Here is an 18,794-nt window from a genome sequence, read left to right as displayed (position 1 = left end):
GGATTATACCAAGTTATTTTTTGCCTTAAATGTCATAAAAACTACCACATGAATGGATATTCCATCTTTCCCTTGCAAGGAGTTCTCCTATTTGGTTAGTTCAAAATGAGGATATCTAACAAATAAATTGGAATCTTATAGAAAGAGAAGAATAAGAATCCCCTATGCCTTATTAAAGAGAAATATCACCAATTGTCAAGAAGCTCAATGGATAATAAGGATATTAATAATTTTGGTGAAGAAACTTTTTCTCTATTAATTTTTCATAGAGGATCGTTGCAAATGTACTAAGCACTGTCTTATTAGGTATGTGTTTTCCAAATGCAATAATCACTTACATTTATATTAAATCATGAATAGACATGTCCCATGAAGGGACCTGTCTATTCGTTAATCATTTAATAATATATTTAATCACACACACACACACACACACACACACACACACACACACAAATTTCTCTCATATATTTATATCTTAATTATATCTCATATAATTATATATACGTTTATCTGATAGAAGCTATCAAACATCAACACTCCCTCTTAGCTAGGGAGGATAAACACATGCATTACCTCAAAGTGATATCAAGTTAGCAAGAGTAAGGATATCTTTGATCATAAGATATCCATCATTTTGATATCAAGAGTATTGGTCTCCCAAAATATCAACATATGATATTCATTAAATACTCAAAATAAGGTTTGATATCACATTAGATATCAATAGTATTGGCCTTCTTGAATATCAATGACATTCACCAAGTACTCAAAATAAGTTTTGATATGACATCTAACATCAAGAGTATTGGCCTCCTAGAATGTCAACAACATTCACCAAATACTCAAAAATAAGGTTTGATATCAAGAGTATTGGCCTCTCAGAATATCAATGATATTCACCAAATAATCTTTGAGTAATGACCTTCCAGAATGTTGAGATGCAAAGACATTCACCATATACTCAATTTGTTTGATCTCATAATACAAGTTATTGTAAGATCATCATCTTAGAATAACTTCTGCAAATGCAAGTGACATCATTTGGAAGTTGAAACTTCCTCATGATGTACAGAGGGGTTAGGCCCATTAAAATCACCTAGTCATGAGGAATACTCATGAATCACAATCCTCTTGTCTAATACAATTTATTGATCATAGGAGAATCCATCTCAATATGGTTTACTCCCTCTAAATCAATATGACCGAGATCATCGAAGATTGACTAAATCATATCCTCTATTTTCTCCCTCTCTTTCAAGGTTTCCTCTAATGAAATGTTAGTCTCCCTCTAAATCTCAATCTTCCTCCTCCTGCAATAAAATTCCTGGAGGAAAAGATCAAGGCAAATAACTCTTATAGTGCATATTGACAATAAACATAAGAGAGGCTAGTTCAAAATACTCAAGGATAATTTTGCATAATGATATAAGATAATTCCAATGTAATATAGATAAATATCTAATTTAAATATATATACTTTGAACAAATTATCAAAATTATTTTTTCAATAATAAATTTAAATTATTCTTTGATTATATTTATACATTTTGCATTTTTATAATCACTGATACATATTATACATATATACACATTATATATAGTACTATAAATATAATATATATAGTGAACTATACTAATGAATAAAAAAAGATATTATTAATCATTTATTTTTATTGTATTATACAAATAAATAAATAATCATTACATACCTTAATTGATGCACATAATTATAACTCATTATTCTTAATTAAATTATCAAATTGCATCATACCTTAGATACCTATACTTGGAATTGGTTAAGCCTTTCATACACCTCATCACTCCACATCGACTATTAAACTTCCTCATTATTATTCTATCACCTTCCCATCATAGTGGAGCCATTAAAATAGTAGCAAAGAAGAGACATTGTTTGATAGTTGAGGAAGATGTCTATTGGATCATGGTGAGTTGGAGGGCTCAACAGGGACCTCGGGTCACAAAGAGCTTGACAAGCTCTAAGTTTTTTTGCGAGTGTAGACTCCTCAATGCTTTATCTCACATGCTTGTCGAGATTAATTTATTTGGGGAAATTCCAAAGTTTTCTTCAAACAAAATTATTTACATCTAGTGTCAACCTATGAGCAAGTTCCTTCCATAGTTGAGTTCCATTATACTATCAAATTGTAGGATGGTTGGTATTATTGTATACCAACAACATTACAATTTGAACATTAGTATCATAGAGCCTTCTTTTTTATTATTATCAAGTTTAGCTTATGTTGATGAGGCATTAAGCCTAGATGACTTGTAATATTTCATCTATATATGTTCCTTTCGATCTAAATCTCTCATTTTATCCATAACTTGTGTTCCAGTATGAGTATACATATTGTATTCATTTGAATGTATCAAATTTTAATATAGATTCTAGGAAATAAAAAAATAGGTCATTTGAAAATGTAATGGTACTATTTTGTTGTATGTATAGCTTAATATCATGACTCTTGTATTGGCCTTGAGATAACATATTGAATGAGATTTATTTGCATCATATTGGTTTACTTTTGCTTTACAAGGCCTATGATTGAATCTTTCTCACAATGTGTTTTCCAATAACAAGCAACCCATATACAAGACCTATGACACATTTTGATAAGCAATTCGAGGAGATTCAGTCATGGTGTGTAGGTCAGTAAATGGAAAGATTTAAAATTTGGTTCTCAAAAACATCATTTCATTTCTCTCTTCATTGTATTTTAGATATGTTTATTTGGTCAATTTCTAAATTATACACTTGTCGATGCCATGTAATTTCTAAACTAATATTTTGTATTTTCTTCATTCCAAAAGGTCATTCCCATATAGTAAATGATACAATTTGGACATTGAGTTCGAAAATGTCGTTGCAATTCCCAAATGTTTGAATCTGCTCTAATACCATGTTGATTTTTATGGAGGATTGATGCAAATGTACTAAGCACTTCCTTATTAGGCATGTATTTTCCAAATGCAACAATCACTTACATTTATATTGATTGTAATCCATGAATAGACATATCCTTTCATGGGACACGTCTATTCGTTAATTAGAGACTTAATATAATAATATATTCAATCATATATATATATATATATATATATATATATATATAATTAGAGACTTAATATAATAATATATTCAATCATATATATATATTTCTCCCATATATTTACATCTCATATAATTATATATGTTTATCTAACATAAGCTATCAAACTTCAACATTCTCTATGTGGTGCTTTTGATTTTATTATTTCCAATGTTATGAATAGATGGAAGAGCTCCAAGAATTATACATACAAGACTTGTGAAGGAGAAAGTATTTTTTGTAATGCCATTTTCTCATGACAATGATCAATAAGATAGTAGAGGTTGTAATTGAAATTTCGTTGACAATTTAAATCAAACGATAATCCATTATGAATTTCCATCTGTAGACGCTAAAAAATGGTTCGCATCTATGACTTCATCACTTCTTCATACTAATTTGTCCCATTTTCTCATTCTACTAACTTTGATCTTTTGGCCAGATTGACCATATTTCGTCATTTGTATCCCCTTTCACATCAATTTCATATCAACTCGAAATCATATCAAATCAACTCGGAATCACCCCAAATCAACTCAAAATCATTCAAAATCAGTCCTAATCAACTCGGAACATATCAAACATCCCAAATCAATCATCATTTATCTGACTCCTAGGTATTGTTGTGGTTTTCAGTGCCTTGGAAACCTATCAACTTATTAATCTTTTCAATTTGACCTTAGTACTGTCGTGGCTCTCAGTGCTAGGTCAAACTATCATTCATGTCATCCAATCTTTGAAATTGTTGAGGCTTTCAATGTCAAATCACGACATCATCAACCATTTTAATAACATTGACAATGTTTGATGGTGTTATTATGACCAAACCTTATCAATCAATTTCAATCCTATAGCATTTACAATGTCGGTTAAATGTTACATATCAACCAATTCATGTCATGTATCCTTGGCATGTTATCAAATTCAATCAATCAATTTGACCATGGCTTTGGTCTACCTTTTCATCATCTTATTCGATATCCATCATCGTCACATTTTCATCAAAGGATACGGTCGCATTCATTTAATCAATTTGGCCAATCATTTGCTAATTTTCTCTATAGGATTAAATAACCCATAATTTAAATCCTATTCTTTCTAATTATTCTTCCCAATTATCATCCTCAATTAATTAATTTTATTAATTAATTGATTCATTATTTTCAAACCATGGAAATTCTTAATTTCCTAAGTTCCATTTTTCATCATTAATTCTATTTTCTACTAATTCTTATTTTGTGGAATAAAAGGATTTTTAATTCAAATATTCCATAAAATATTTCATCATCATGACACTTGGATGGACACCTCGTGGATTCTCCTTTGACACTTGGCTGAGATTTGTCATTATCAAATATTCTTATCTCTTACACATGTCCCTATTTTGCTTATTCGTCATAGATTCTTGGCTTTAAGTTTGTTGAGGAATCTTATGACGCGTCATAGATTCTCTTCCAAATTTGACTCTCGTGTGTCATAGAATCTTACTTTTGGCATATTCTGTCATATGTGTCATAGGAATTATTATTACCTCTTACGCATGTCCCTATTTGGCTTATTCGTCATAGATTCTTGGCTTTAAGTGGGTTGAGGAATCTTATGACGCGTCATAGATTCTCTTCCACATTTAGCCAAATTTGACTTGCATGTGTCATAGAATCTCACAATTGGCATATTTTGTCATATGCATCATGGATTCTCAAAGGAATCTCTTGCCACATCGCATATCTATGGGTGACAAATCCAATGCCCTCACTTTGAGTGTTGATTATAAAATGAACACTCTTTCTCTCATTTTGGGTCCTTGGAATCAAAATGCTTAAGTCTTGAATCCTTGAATCTTCGAGTTTTTGAGTCTTTACTAATTTGCATTTTGCATTCTCTCTCTCACATAAAATCACACTTCAAGTATTCTCATGGCATTATCACTATCATAGGCTTTTGCTTCAATTTTGTGTGCACTATAGGCAACTTTGGAGCTACAATCATTTGGAGAAGAAAGAAGGACATGGGAGCTACAAACGAAAAAGGGAGTTTTTGATTATGTTTGCTTTCTTTTGTTTAGTTTGGCTTTCATGGTAGACTAGTGGGTGCTAACGTATGATTATTGAGTTTGTGATTTTCTCATAGTATGTTATGCTTTTAGCCCACTTTCTTGTTTTGTGCTTGTAGGTGCAAGGAAGGAGCTCACTTGGAAGGGTATAACGACTATTTGCTCTTCCTTTTCACACCTAGATTAATTAGGGGGTCTAGTAAAATGCTTATATGCTGTTGTTTCATGCATTCTGTTAGCTTGCTGTCCTAGGGCGCACTCTACTTTGTTAGGGCGCACTTGGGACCCCTAGGAGCAGTTTTAGGAGCCCAAAAACCACCAAAATTTCATTCTGTTGTTTCCAACTTACCAACTGTGCCCATCTGGGCCCCAACTGCATCATTGACGCAGTCTATACTGTTTGGGTGCACTTGGGAGTGTAGTTTTGAAAATTTCAATTTTTGGGTCTTGTTTAGGCACCATTTCCCCACACTCTGCACCTGACTTCCCAACTACGCCCTAAAACTACCAACTGTGCCCAACTTGGCCCCAACTGCATCGTTGACACAATCTACACTTTCTGGGAACACTTGGGGATGTACAGAGCCATTTTGGCCTTCTGGGGAGCAATTTGCATTGTTGGAGCACACCTAGGTTCATAGTAAGCACATGCACCAATCAAAATATGCATTTCAAGTTCCTATCACTCTCTAGGACATAGACTAGGTGATTTCGTGTTACTGATGGTCTATTTGTAGCATGTGGCAATCGTGGGATGAAGACATTATCATAAAATACTAATGCTTTGTTTGCAGGACATTGTCGAAGACTTTGTGTGTCTTTCAAAACTATGTGTGTGGATTTCCTAGATTAGATAACATTTCGTTTGGTGCTGAAAAAGAACATTTTTCTTTTTTGCCTGGTGTGTCTACGATGTTAGATCCCTAGGACTTGCATTGGACGTATCCTCTCCCCTTGCCATTCGTGGATCTTGGGTGTAAGAGAAATCTGTGTAACTTCTATAGGAGGCCTGCCTTGGACCAAGATACTCGATATTGAGTATGCCAGGGGACGACCTTAGAGTGATAATGGGCCAAAGCCAGGTCAACGTTCCAGCCGCTATATAAAACTCGATTACAGTGAAAGATGTGTCTGCGGTATTGCTGTGTGATAGCTCTCCTCCAGTACCCTTGTGGTGTGTCAAACCCCGATTCTCAGAGCTGGGAGACCTTTTGCGAAAGTTTATCATTAACTTGCCGAATGGAATGCCCTTACTAAAAACAATGTTTTAGTGGCCAAAATCCTTTCTATCCACTGGCTCAAGGGGTCACCCATGCCTGTGAAGACATCCTACATTCTCGTGGTCCTTAGTAGAGGTAACAGTCCCTTGGGAAGTCATGCCCCTTGGGAAGCAGATCTTGGTAGCCCCGAGAAGTGAGTGCGCTATAAGGGGGAGCCTGTGGTGCCAAGATCCTAGGTTGTCCACTCTAGATAAGCATGACTAAACTTCGGTTCAAGTAGGAATTCAGTGGATATAGTCTTAAAAGCCTAGGTTGTGGTGTGTTTGTTAACTTTTTACAACAACTATTCTTGTCTTAATGTGTCTTGCGTGTGTGTAAAACATAATCAAGATAAAAGCCAAACTTTTAAATTTACACCTTAGATATCATTTGAACTTGTCAAAACATCACACATTGCCAAAACATTTCAACCTTATCAAACTTTGCAAACATTGATTCAACACACTCGAACCTTGGAAAACATGGCGACTTGTGCTCTTAAATGTGCTTGGCAAAACGTAGATCTCATATTTGCATAGATTTCACTTGCATTCACCCTAGTCTAGGCTTCATTCTTGCATCATATAGACTTCATATTATAGCTTTTAGTCCTCATTTAGTATCTATTACTTTTGATATTGCATCCATTTAGGTTCAATTTTACTTTCCTTAGTTTTTTGCATTCCCATCTTAGAATCAACACTTTGCATTCACCACCTTGCATCTTTGCATACCTATTCATCATCTTGACCACTTTATCCATCATTTTGGGTGTCCTAATCATCATTTTGAGCATCCAAACTGGCCCTAACACTGTCCTCTACCATTTACCTCTCTGTGACATCAATCCTGAAACCATAGCTTCTAGAATTGCCTCAGTTTCAGCCAAGCTTACCAACTGCGCCCAAAAACTACCAACTGCACCCAACTAGGCCCCAACTATGTCATTGACATAGTCTGCATTGTCTGGGTGTACTTGGTGGTCTTGAGATCTAGTTTTGGGTTCCAGATAACATTTTGGGGCTTCAGTAGTGTCCTTAGGTACCTGGTTAACTCCCCTTGCACTAGCTTGCCCAGATCTGCATTCTACAGCACCTAATCGTCATCACCTTCACTTAAGAAATCATTCTATACATCATAACCTTCATTTTGCATCTCCCAACCCATCCTAACATCAACCCCAACATCCTGGCTTCCTGGCATGTCAGTTTGGTAACCATACTCCTCAGAATCAGCAAACATTCTTCCCAGCTTACCAACTGCGCCTTGAAACTACCAACTACACCCAAATTGGCTCCAAGTGCATTAATGACATAGTTGGTACTTTTAGGGTGCACTTGGAACTATTAGGATGCACTTGGGTACCTGCATGACCATTTTGGGCCTCTGAACTACACTTTAGGACCCCAAAACTGCATCTAGGAGCCTCTAGACCTCCCTGTTCTGCACTTGACCCAAAACTGCATCTTGCACCCAAAATCCCCTCTTGCATCATAGGAATTGTCCATATCACATATCCACTCAGCATCACCATCATTTCGAGTCCTCAAAACGTCATTTTGAACCCCCAAAACCTTTGAATTCAGTCAAAAATCTAAACAAAGTATGATTCTTAGAGTATCTCCTAGTGTTGACGGATAATGGATCTTGACTAGTCTTTTTATCTTTTCTTATCATTTTCTTGGGTCAAAATATGTCTATGGCTTGATATATTTGACCTTGTCATCTTTTATAAATTTGGTCTTTTCATCTTTTATCAGTTTTTGGTCAAGATCCAAAGTCCTTTATCACAAGGTTAAACTCCTAGACAAAATACTTTCTAAAAGATTTTACCTAAGTTCAAAACTTTCCATATACCCTTGTCATAGCATAATCATATCCCTAGCATCCCCAAACATTATTTTGACCTACCCTAGTTGTATATCCCCTTCATATTGCATTGATCAAAATCCTTAACATCATTTTCACTACCAATCCCTATCAAATTGTCCATCAACCAAATTACCTTCTTGAGAATTTACCCTCATTTTGCATGTCCCAAATGTCATTGTGAACCCTAGAACATCATCCTTTACATGATACACCTTGCATACATTAACCTTTAGTACCCTTACCAAGTCCAAAACATAACCCTAATTGTCATTTTGCATACCTTAGAGTCATTTTCATCCCCTCTAGTCAAACTTCAAAACATCACCTTGCATTTGCATTTGCATAACATCCCTAGGATATTTTCACTTTGCACATCAAAACCCTAATTCATTTAGCATTTCCTCACATTTCATAACATTCCTAAACACTTAAAAAATCCAAAAAAACACTCATATCTTGCATACCCACCACTCTTTGCACTCTTAGGTATCATGCTAGCACTTACTAGGAGACAAGCAGCTCAGAGACCAGAGGAACTCTATCAACCTTTGTTTTTTGAGGCACAAGCATAACCAAAACCTCATCCAAGACAAAGAAAGAGCAAGAAAATCCAACAAACCTTTGACGAAGACCAAATCGATGCATCACAACCATTACTATCAGACCCTTGGAATATGTATTCGCAAGATCCTCATAATCAAGCTATGGTACAACAAACCTTGAACAATGCACCTATCATGAGATTTCCTCCAAACACTTCCACCACACATGGGATGGTTCAATGGAGTCCTAAATTTGAACCTATATTCATGCCAATGCCACCAGGAGAAGGAAGTGTACCAACCTCACCTGAAGATGAACAATCACATTCATTTGAATTCAGCCAACCTAACACATCAAACATACAACAAGATATTGTACACCTAAGTGATGACTCTGACACTGATTATGGCATCACCGATGAAGAAATGGCTAGGACATGTCAAGACAAAAGTTTTCACAAGAACTTCAAAGGTTTGGTAGCTCAAGAAATTGTCAAATTTAACCCAAACTTGGAAGGTCCTAGGTCCAAAAATCAAACCAACACAACAATTGAAAACATCCAACCCATGATAAATTTGGACTTAGACAAGGGAAAACAACATTTGGAGTTTTCAAACGCAATAATGGCACCTATAAGGTCCCATCAAGAGTCAACTATCAAAATCCTCCAAAGTACATTTGAACACATCAATGTTAATCCCTTGTTTGATGAAATACCACCAATCCCTAAACACCCAAAAAGGACATTAAGACTTGATTTTAGTTACATGATGCAACAACAAGATGCACCTAAAGGGACCCGTGCTCTAGGGATGCTAGACATACCTTCTTTGGAGGAAAATCAACAAAGTACACCTTTGCTCCTAACTTTACCAAGTGCTATGACATCAAACACTATAGAACCTCTCATAAGTACAACATGTGAAACATCAAGCGCAACCATCCCTATGGACACATAAAGGAAAATTCTTATTGACATTACACCCATTCCCAATAGAAATGTATCTCATAGTCAAGTCAATATGATGTCGCAAGTAGGAACATCTAAAACACAAAGGTACCAAAACAACAATACAAACATGATGTTCAATTCTCAAGGACTTAGTCAACCCCCACGACAACAACAACCTACAGTGGTACAAGGACTCCACACTTCCAAGGCGCAACCAAGTATACATCCACTTAACACACATCCCACATATCAACAACAACATCAACCGCAATGACAACAATGTCAAGTGGGGCAAACATCCAACATTCCTAATATGCAGTCCCATGTGAAGCCACTTGACTTACCCACAATTTATCAACAACAAATTCAGTAGCAATTCCAACAACAACAAGCAATGTTTGCTAAACAAAAAGAGCAACTCAATCAACAATTGGAATACCAAAGATGCCTTGAGCAACAAATTGCATACCAACAACATTTGTTACAACAACCACAAGTGCCATATCAAATACCACAACAAGTTCCCCAACAATAGGGACCTTTTTGTCTTTGAGGTGCCAACATACCTCCACCACCCAGTGACACTTCATCAGACTCATCAGACACAGAAATGTTAGAAACAAGTAGACATAGTTCTCGCCATAGCAAAGGGTCTACTCATAGATACAAAAGACTTGAAGGAAAGACCATCATGCAAAACTCCAATGAGGAACTATTACAACAATTTAAAAAACTTTCCAAACAAGTCGAGGCATTGGGAGTCCAAAAGAAACAAGCTCTATATACAGAAAGGGACCTACATCCTAATCCATTCGATAAAAGTCTGTATATGCCTCCATTCCCAAAACACTTTGAAGCTCCAAGATTTGAAAAATATCGAGGAAAAGGCAACCCTATTGACCACATCAGAGAATTTTGTGCTTCATGTACTGAACTCAGTGATGAACCCACTTACCTTATGAGATTGTTCCCTCGTTCTCTAGGGGGGGCCGCACTTGAATGGTACTCCAAACTTCCTGGTAATATCAAATCTTGGTCAGAGCTAACAGACAAGTTTATCTCCCACTTTGCCTTTAACATTACAAATGAGGTGACACTTTCTAATTTGTGCTCAACTAAATAGAAGATAGGAGAATCATTCATCACATTCTTACTACGTTGGAGAAGCCTAGTTAGTCAATGCTCACTAGACATTCTTGAAGAACAACAAGTAAACCTATGCATTGAAAACTTAGTCCCAAACTTAATGTATGAACTCAAAATCAAGAGTCCAAGTACCATTTCTAAACTGATGAAAAAAGGGGCTAGTATTGAAGATGCTCTTATCCATAAGGGAATCCTCAAGATAAACAAAGATAACACAAATACCAACTCGTCTAATGACAAGGAAATTTTTTTCTCCAAAAACAAGAATGTGACTAATGATGGCATTGTAGATGCCCGCATGATTAGCATAGCACAACCTCAACTAACTTTGAAAGGTGTAAACCCTACAAATTCACAAACTCCTAATCAAACAACACCTCAACAATAGAAAATTGAGACTTCCACACAAGACAAAAGACATCCTAGAACCAAAGATAGGAAATTCACACCATTGGGAATACCACTTGAGACTGAATTACAACAGTTACTGAGTAATAACTTCCTGCAATTACTATTTTCAAAGATCATTTGGCTAATCATGACAAAGAGAAACCCTCAAGTTCAAACTCAAATTCGCAAGGTAATGTGAAATACACACACACCGGCTATGAATGCACCATCAATTGCTTTAATGAGTCTGACTTTCGCATATCCACATTCACATTGAAGGCTGAAGATCCTCATTGTGCTGTCACTACACGTCGCAACAAGATCACCCTACCTGGAGCCCCATCTAGACCTACTACTTCTACTAGACCTACACCCCCAAGTAGACCTACTGCTCCTACTTCATTTGATTATAGCCTTGTTGAAAAACTCGAAAAAACCCCTGCACAAATATCCATTTTGGACCTACTACGTGCATCTCCCCAACATCAGAAGATCTTAGATCAAGCCCTTAAAGAGTCAGTTGTCCTAGATAACATTGATGTTGCCCAGTTCCAAGCCATGGTTGGGAACCTATCTGTGTCACAACATATCACTTTTTCACCCCGAGATATTCCTAAGGATAAACCTAACCATAATGATCCCCTTTATCTCGAAGTCTTCATCCATAATGCCAAAGTCAGACGTATCTTAATAGATGGAGGAGCAGGACTGAACATTTGTACTCTTAAGGTTTTCAACAATTTGGGTTATTCTGAAGATGATGTGGATCCCTCTCGAAGAATCACAATAAAAGCTTATGATGATGGTGAACGCTTCTCTAGGGGCATCATCACATTACCTGTCAGAGTTGGTCCAGCTACTGAAGACACATTATTCCATGTCCTAGATATAGAAATGAATTGCAACATGATACTAGGAGGCCCTTGGCTTCATGCTATGAAAGCAGTCCCTTCTACATATCATCAATGTCTAAAGTTTTCCTATCACAATGTAGAGGTTACCATCCCTGGCGATCCAGATCCTTTCCAAGTTTGTGCTAATCTACGAGATGCTACTGCATTCCAAATCCCAACAAACAATGAAGAAAAACCCACAAATTCCTCTAAGTATGTGGATGCTGATATACTGCTCAGTAAAGCCAAGGAAAAGATGAAGATTGAAGACAATGGGTGTGGAGAGTCCTTTATGTCTCAAGTCTCTCACATTAGGGAGTCACCACTTTCTCCCATCAATACAAAGAATGATACTTCTATCAATGAGAATACATCTGTATGTATTGAGAAAACAAAAGCAGAACGAGAACCCACTTTGATATCTCCTAGCAAGTATGGACTTGAGTTTACCATCATGCAGAAAAAAGGTTATGATGGCTATAGTGGTCTTGGATCTTAGAAACAAGGAATCATTGAACCTATCACTACAAAAGGACAACCTCCTAGTTTGGGGCTTGGATTTAAACCATTACGAATAGGTCCTCCTAGTACCACGGTATCTACATGTAAGACTATGGATGTTTTGAACGATGAAAAGGCATCTGAGGATATCCCACTTGAAACCAAAAATCCCCTAGCCTCTGAGCATAACCCTAATGACCCAGTTGAATTAGTTACCTATATATCTACGTTCAACCAAAGCCCATTCAACACTAATGATGACATCTCCTCAAGTTATCCTGAACCTTTGGATTGGGACCAACGTGGACCACCAATTTTTGATCAATTCGACAATGATGGAACTCTTATAATAGAATTTGAAGGCATTATGACTGAAGATCATAAAGAAGTAGTTTCTCCTAAAGAGAACACATTGGCATACTTTGGGGAGCCTACTCCACCTTCTAGTTACAAATCAAAAAGAGAAAGAAATAACAAGCATAGGTCTCTTGGTGAAAACCGAAAGGCACCATTAGACCATAAAAAATCAAAAGATAAGAAGCTCCCAAGGATAAAAAATGAAAAATATGATGCCACGAATATCAGTGTTCCAGTGTTCAACATGCCACAAAGTCTTTTGGAGCTCTCTCAATCAACATTCATGTGGAAGGTCATTGGTCTCAACCCTCCCAACCCTCCCTTATATCCCTTTGTTTATCCCCAAATCCAGCTACCTAATTTGTCCTATAACCAAAATCAGTCTTTTATCCAATAAGCCTTTGCATATGTTATCATCAGTGACATCCTACATGACATTTCTATTGACCCATTTATCCTTAGATGCCTTGATTCGTGAGAGACAGACATTGTCTTACATACGGTACACAATGGTATATCTCGAGGCCTTTCCAATGGTTTGATTTTAGCTACAAACTTGGAAGAAATCCTGCATAGTTATGGTCAGTCATGGATCTAGAGCTCATTAGCTAGCAGCACCAACAACAGATATCTTCTTAGCATTTGTCAGTGACCTTCTTGATTTCATCTAAAAGTCTTGAAAAAATATCAAAAAAAAAAGTAAAAAGTCATAAAAAAAAAAAAAAGTGAAAAAGTCATGAAAAAATGGATGCCTTGATGAAAACTTGGCAAACAGGTGTCTTGGCACAAAAATTTAAATGAAGAGAAAAATTCCGTCCAAAAGTGAAAACCTGGCAAATAGGTGCTTTGGGCAAGTACCATGGTGAAAACCTGGCAAACAGGCGCCATGTGTAATCAATGTTGCTCCTCCATCTATCAGGATTCCATCTGGTCTTTTTCCCCCTCCATCATTCCTCGATCATATCCTTCATATTGCAAGACATCCTTGGTCCCTTATCATGGCTTATGAACTAGTTAATGTCCTTTGTTACCTTGCCTAAGCATCACCAGTCTACACACACACTCTATCATTGGCCTTTATACATAGTTTGCATCTTATCTGGGGGCATATTACCTACATGGTGCGTAAGTTTGAAATTGAACTAGGGGCATACCCCTAAGCACTTTTTATCCATTGGACCTATCACATAATGGATTGGAGCTAACACTTGTATATGTTTTTATGATCCTGAAAAAATCCCTAAAAATCACATAATGTCCTAAAAAAATCCTTAAAAATTCAAATATGATCCTGAAAAAATCCCTAAAAATCATAAAATGTCATGAAAAAATCCCTAAAAATCATAAAATGTCCTGAGAAAATTTATAAAAATCACAAAATGTCCTAAAAAAACCCTTAAAAATTTAAATACGATATTGAAAAAATCCCTAAAAATCATAAAATGTCCTGAAACAATCCTAAACATTCACATAATGTCCTGAAAAAATCCTAAACATTCACATACGATCTTGAAAAAATCACTAAAAATCATAACATGTCTTGAAAAAAACCCTAAAAATCATAAAATGTCCTGAAGAAACTAGTCACACAAAAAAATCAAATATCTCCACAAAATCCTAAAAATCACAAAACTCGTCAAAAATTTGCAATAAACTTTGCACATTTTCACTATGGATAACCACCCCTTTCGCATAAACACTCGCACTTTGCAGACTGAAAATCAAAGCACTACACTTTCAAGACAATCACCCTATCTAGACAACGTGACCAACAATCAATCCACCAGCTCACTATGAACTTATCAATTGAATCCAGAAACAATACTATCACATTATCAACCTATCAAACACCATCTAAACACCTAAAACACTAAAAAGCAAGTAATAATGGACAAGGATAGCTATTGGCTCATGCTGTTTAGTGAGTGATTTATTTTTTCTTTGTTTTTTCTTTGATCATGTCCCTATGCTACTCAATGATATAAATTGATCTATGAGAGTGGCCAGGATGGTTCATGGTCATCTTTTTTTATTTTTGTCTTTTACAATGTACCTTTGAGAGTCTGGGGCATGTACATATGCCTCAGGAAGGACAAGGTCATTCTATGTTTGCATTGTGCTTGCTTACGCAAAAGGCTTGCATTTGCGCTCTGGCCCTTTATGCCATGATGCATTGCATTCCATTTGCCATATCAAAATAAAGCTCCATTTGACATATAGTGCACTTTCTATAAGCAAAAGTCTTTCCATCATACTAACATCTCCTCATCTCATCTTTCTTCGTCATCTCATTCTCCATCACCATGATCATGTCTTCTGATTCACCAAATCATCTTCATCTTGCATTCATGCATTCTTGCATCATCCTACGCTGTCAATCAACTTTCTATGGCTTTCCCCCTAGTTCAACCTTAGTCTAACATTTGTCTCATCATATTTGACCAAATACGACCATTTTTGATGATTTCCCTCATGTTATGACATCTTTCCATCATTTTGGGCATGCATGCACAGTTTTGGGTCTACACTCTAGGCCTCATAACTTTCACATTTTAGCTTTGATTTTCATTCTGTCAGTTGCTATGGTTTTGTCTTCTTGTTGTCGATAAGTTGACTTATTATATTCTTATCTTAGTCAATTTTTCGAGGGGGAACCCATATATATCATCCCTACTGGGTCATGTTGTGGCTTTCTCATCAGTTATTCTTTGATACAATGCTCTAAATCACATTGTATCAAAGAGGGGCAAAATGTAGATGCTCAAAAATGGTTTGCATCTACATCTTCATCACTTATTCATACTAATTTGTCCCATTTTCTCATTCTACTAACTTTGATCTTTTGGCCAGATTGACCATATTTCATCATTTGTATCCACTTTCACATCAATTTCATATCAACTCAGAATCATATCAAATCAACTCGAAATCACCCCAAATCAACTCGAAATCATTCAAAATCAGTCCTAATCAACCCAAAACATATCAAACATCCCAAATCAATCATCATTTATCTGACTCCTAGGTATTGTTGTGGCTTTCAGTGCCTTGGAAACCTATTAACTTATCAATCTTTTCAATTTGACCTTAGTACTATCGTGGCTCTCAGTGCTAGTTCAAACTATCATTCATGTCATCCAATCTTTGACATTTTTGAGGCTTTCAATGTCAAATCACGACATCATCAACCATTTTAATAACATTGACAATGTTCGACGGTGTTATTATGATCAAACCTCATCAATCAATTTCAATCCTGTAGCATTTACAATGTCGGTTAAATGTTACATATCAAACAATTCATGTCATGTATCCTTGGCATGTTATCAACTTCAATCAATCAATTTGACCATGGCTTTGGTCTACCTTTTCATCATCTTATTCGATATCCATCATCGTCACATTTTCATCAAAGGACACGGTCGCATTCATTTAATCAATTTGGCCAATCATCTGCTAATTTTCTCTATAGGATTAAATAACCCATAATTTAAATCCTATTCTTTCTAATTATTCTTCCCAATTATCATCCTCAATTAATTAATTTTATTAATTAATTGATTCATTATTTGCAAACCATGGAAATTCTTAATTTCCTAAGTTCCATTTTTCATCATTAATTCTATTTTCTACTAATTCTTATTTTGTGGAATAAAAGGATTTTTAATTCAAATATTCCATAAAATATTTCATCATCATGACACTTGGATGGACACCTTGTGGATTCTCCTTTGACACTTGGCTGAGATTTTTCATAATCAAATATTCTTATCTCTTACGCATGTCCCTATTTGGCTTATTCGTCATAGATTCTTGGCTTTAAGTTTGTTGAGGAATCTTATGATGCGTCATAGATTCTCTTCCAAATTTGACTCTCATGTGTCATAGAATCTTACTTTTGGCATATTCTGTCATATGCATCATAGGAATTATTATTACCTCTTACGCATGTCCCTATTTGGCTTATTCATCATAGATTCTTGACTTTAAGTGGGTTGAGGAATCTTATGACGCGTCTCATAGATTCTCTTCCACATTTAGCCAAATTTGACTTGCATGTGTCATAGAATCTCACAATTGGCATATTTTTTCATATGCGTCATGGATTCTCAAAGGAATCTCTTGCCACATCGCATATCTATGGATGACAAATCCAATGCCCTCACTTTGAGTGTTGATTATAAAATGAACACTCTTTCTCTCATTTTGGGTCCTTGGAATCAGAATGTTTAAGTCTTGAATCCTTGAATCTTTGAGTTTTTGAGTCTTTACTAATTTGCATTTTGCATTCTCTCTCTCACATAAAATCACACTTCAAGTATTCTCATGGCATTATCACTATCATAGGCTTTTGCTTCAATTTTGTGTGCACTATAGGCAACTTTGGAGCTACAATCATTTGGAGAAGAAAGAAGGACATGGGAGCTACAAACGGAAAAGCGAGTTTTTGATTACGTTTTCTTTCTTTTGTTTAGTTTGTCTTTCATGGTAGACTAGTGGGTGCTAACGTATGATTATTGAGTTTGTGATTTGCTCATAGTATGTTATGCTTTTAGCCCATTTTTCTGGTCCTACACCATCCACTAATCTTTGAAAATGGGATACACAAATATGTGTGTCTATGTGAGTGCATGCATGTGTTGTGTATATGTATATATATGTATGTGTGTGTGTGTGTGTGTGTGTGTGTGTATACACACATACACTAGCATAATTGGGGGTAATTTTCATTGTTCATTTTTGATAGCAGGCCAATTTTGCTTGTCAATTTTTTTAAAAAAATTTGATCCCAATAACGTCAAAATTTTGATGCCAGTTAAGATTGGCATCAAAATTTCAACATTATTGGGATGTAAACAAAAAAAAGTGAAACCCCATTTCAATATATCACATGGCAAAGTGCAGATAGGAAGCTTCAGGTGTGACCAATTAAGAGATTTTCAATGCCACCAAGGTAAGCATGATGGATTCATGTGCACGATCCACGTCCTCTTCTATTTGGAACTTGCTTTCAAGGTAAGGTCTAGTCCTCTTCTGTTTGCTTGTTTATTTCAATATAAGGGTTGGAGGTATTTTTCATTTTTATTTTAAGGGTTCAAGGTAATTTCTGTTTGCAACTTTCTTAATATCAGGGTAAGGATTCAAGGTTATTTTTACTTTGGCCATCGATTATGGAAATTCATACATTTTTCATAGTACCTAATTTTAAATAGATTGCCTAATTAATCTAAATGTATAACCCTATAAAAAAATTGGGAGACTTATGGACATTAAGCTATTTCTCTTCCTTGATCTCCTAGTGAGAGTGTTAGTGACAAATCTTCCATGGAGACATTGATAGCCTGGTAATGGATATGTATGCACAACTGTTATAAGAGCCTATTGGAAACATGAAGTTTGAGGTAGACCCAATTTTCAATAGTGTAATTTTTATCTTTCCAAAGATTTTACAAACTTCTAGATTTAGGATTTACCACAATTTTTTAATTAAGGTAAGAAGGGATTTTAAAAAGGTCCAAACCCTTGAGCAAAGAAATGGGAAAAAATATTTCGACCCTCAATTGGATTTTGTAAAGACTTAGCCATCTAAGATTTTTAAGTGTTTACTAAACCAAAAATGTGCCCTTGATGGTATAAAAATGATAATAAAATGTGTCTATTCCTTCATGGCATCCATGATAAACCTAGGATACAAGACCTCAAAAATGTTTGAAT

Source organism: Cupressus sempervirens, chromosome 11, assembly GCF_028749045.1.
Source record: "Cupressus sempervirens isolate cs-2001-9-10 chromosome 11, ASM2874904v1, whole genome shotgun sequence".
NCBI lineage: Eukaryota > Viridiplantae > Streptophyta > Pinopsida > Cupressales > Cupressaceae > Cupressus > Cupressus sempervirens.
Note: the sequence above shows the minus strand (reverse complement) of the source record.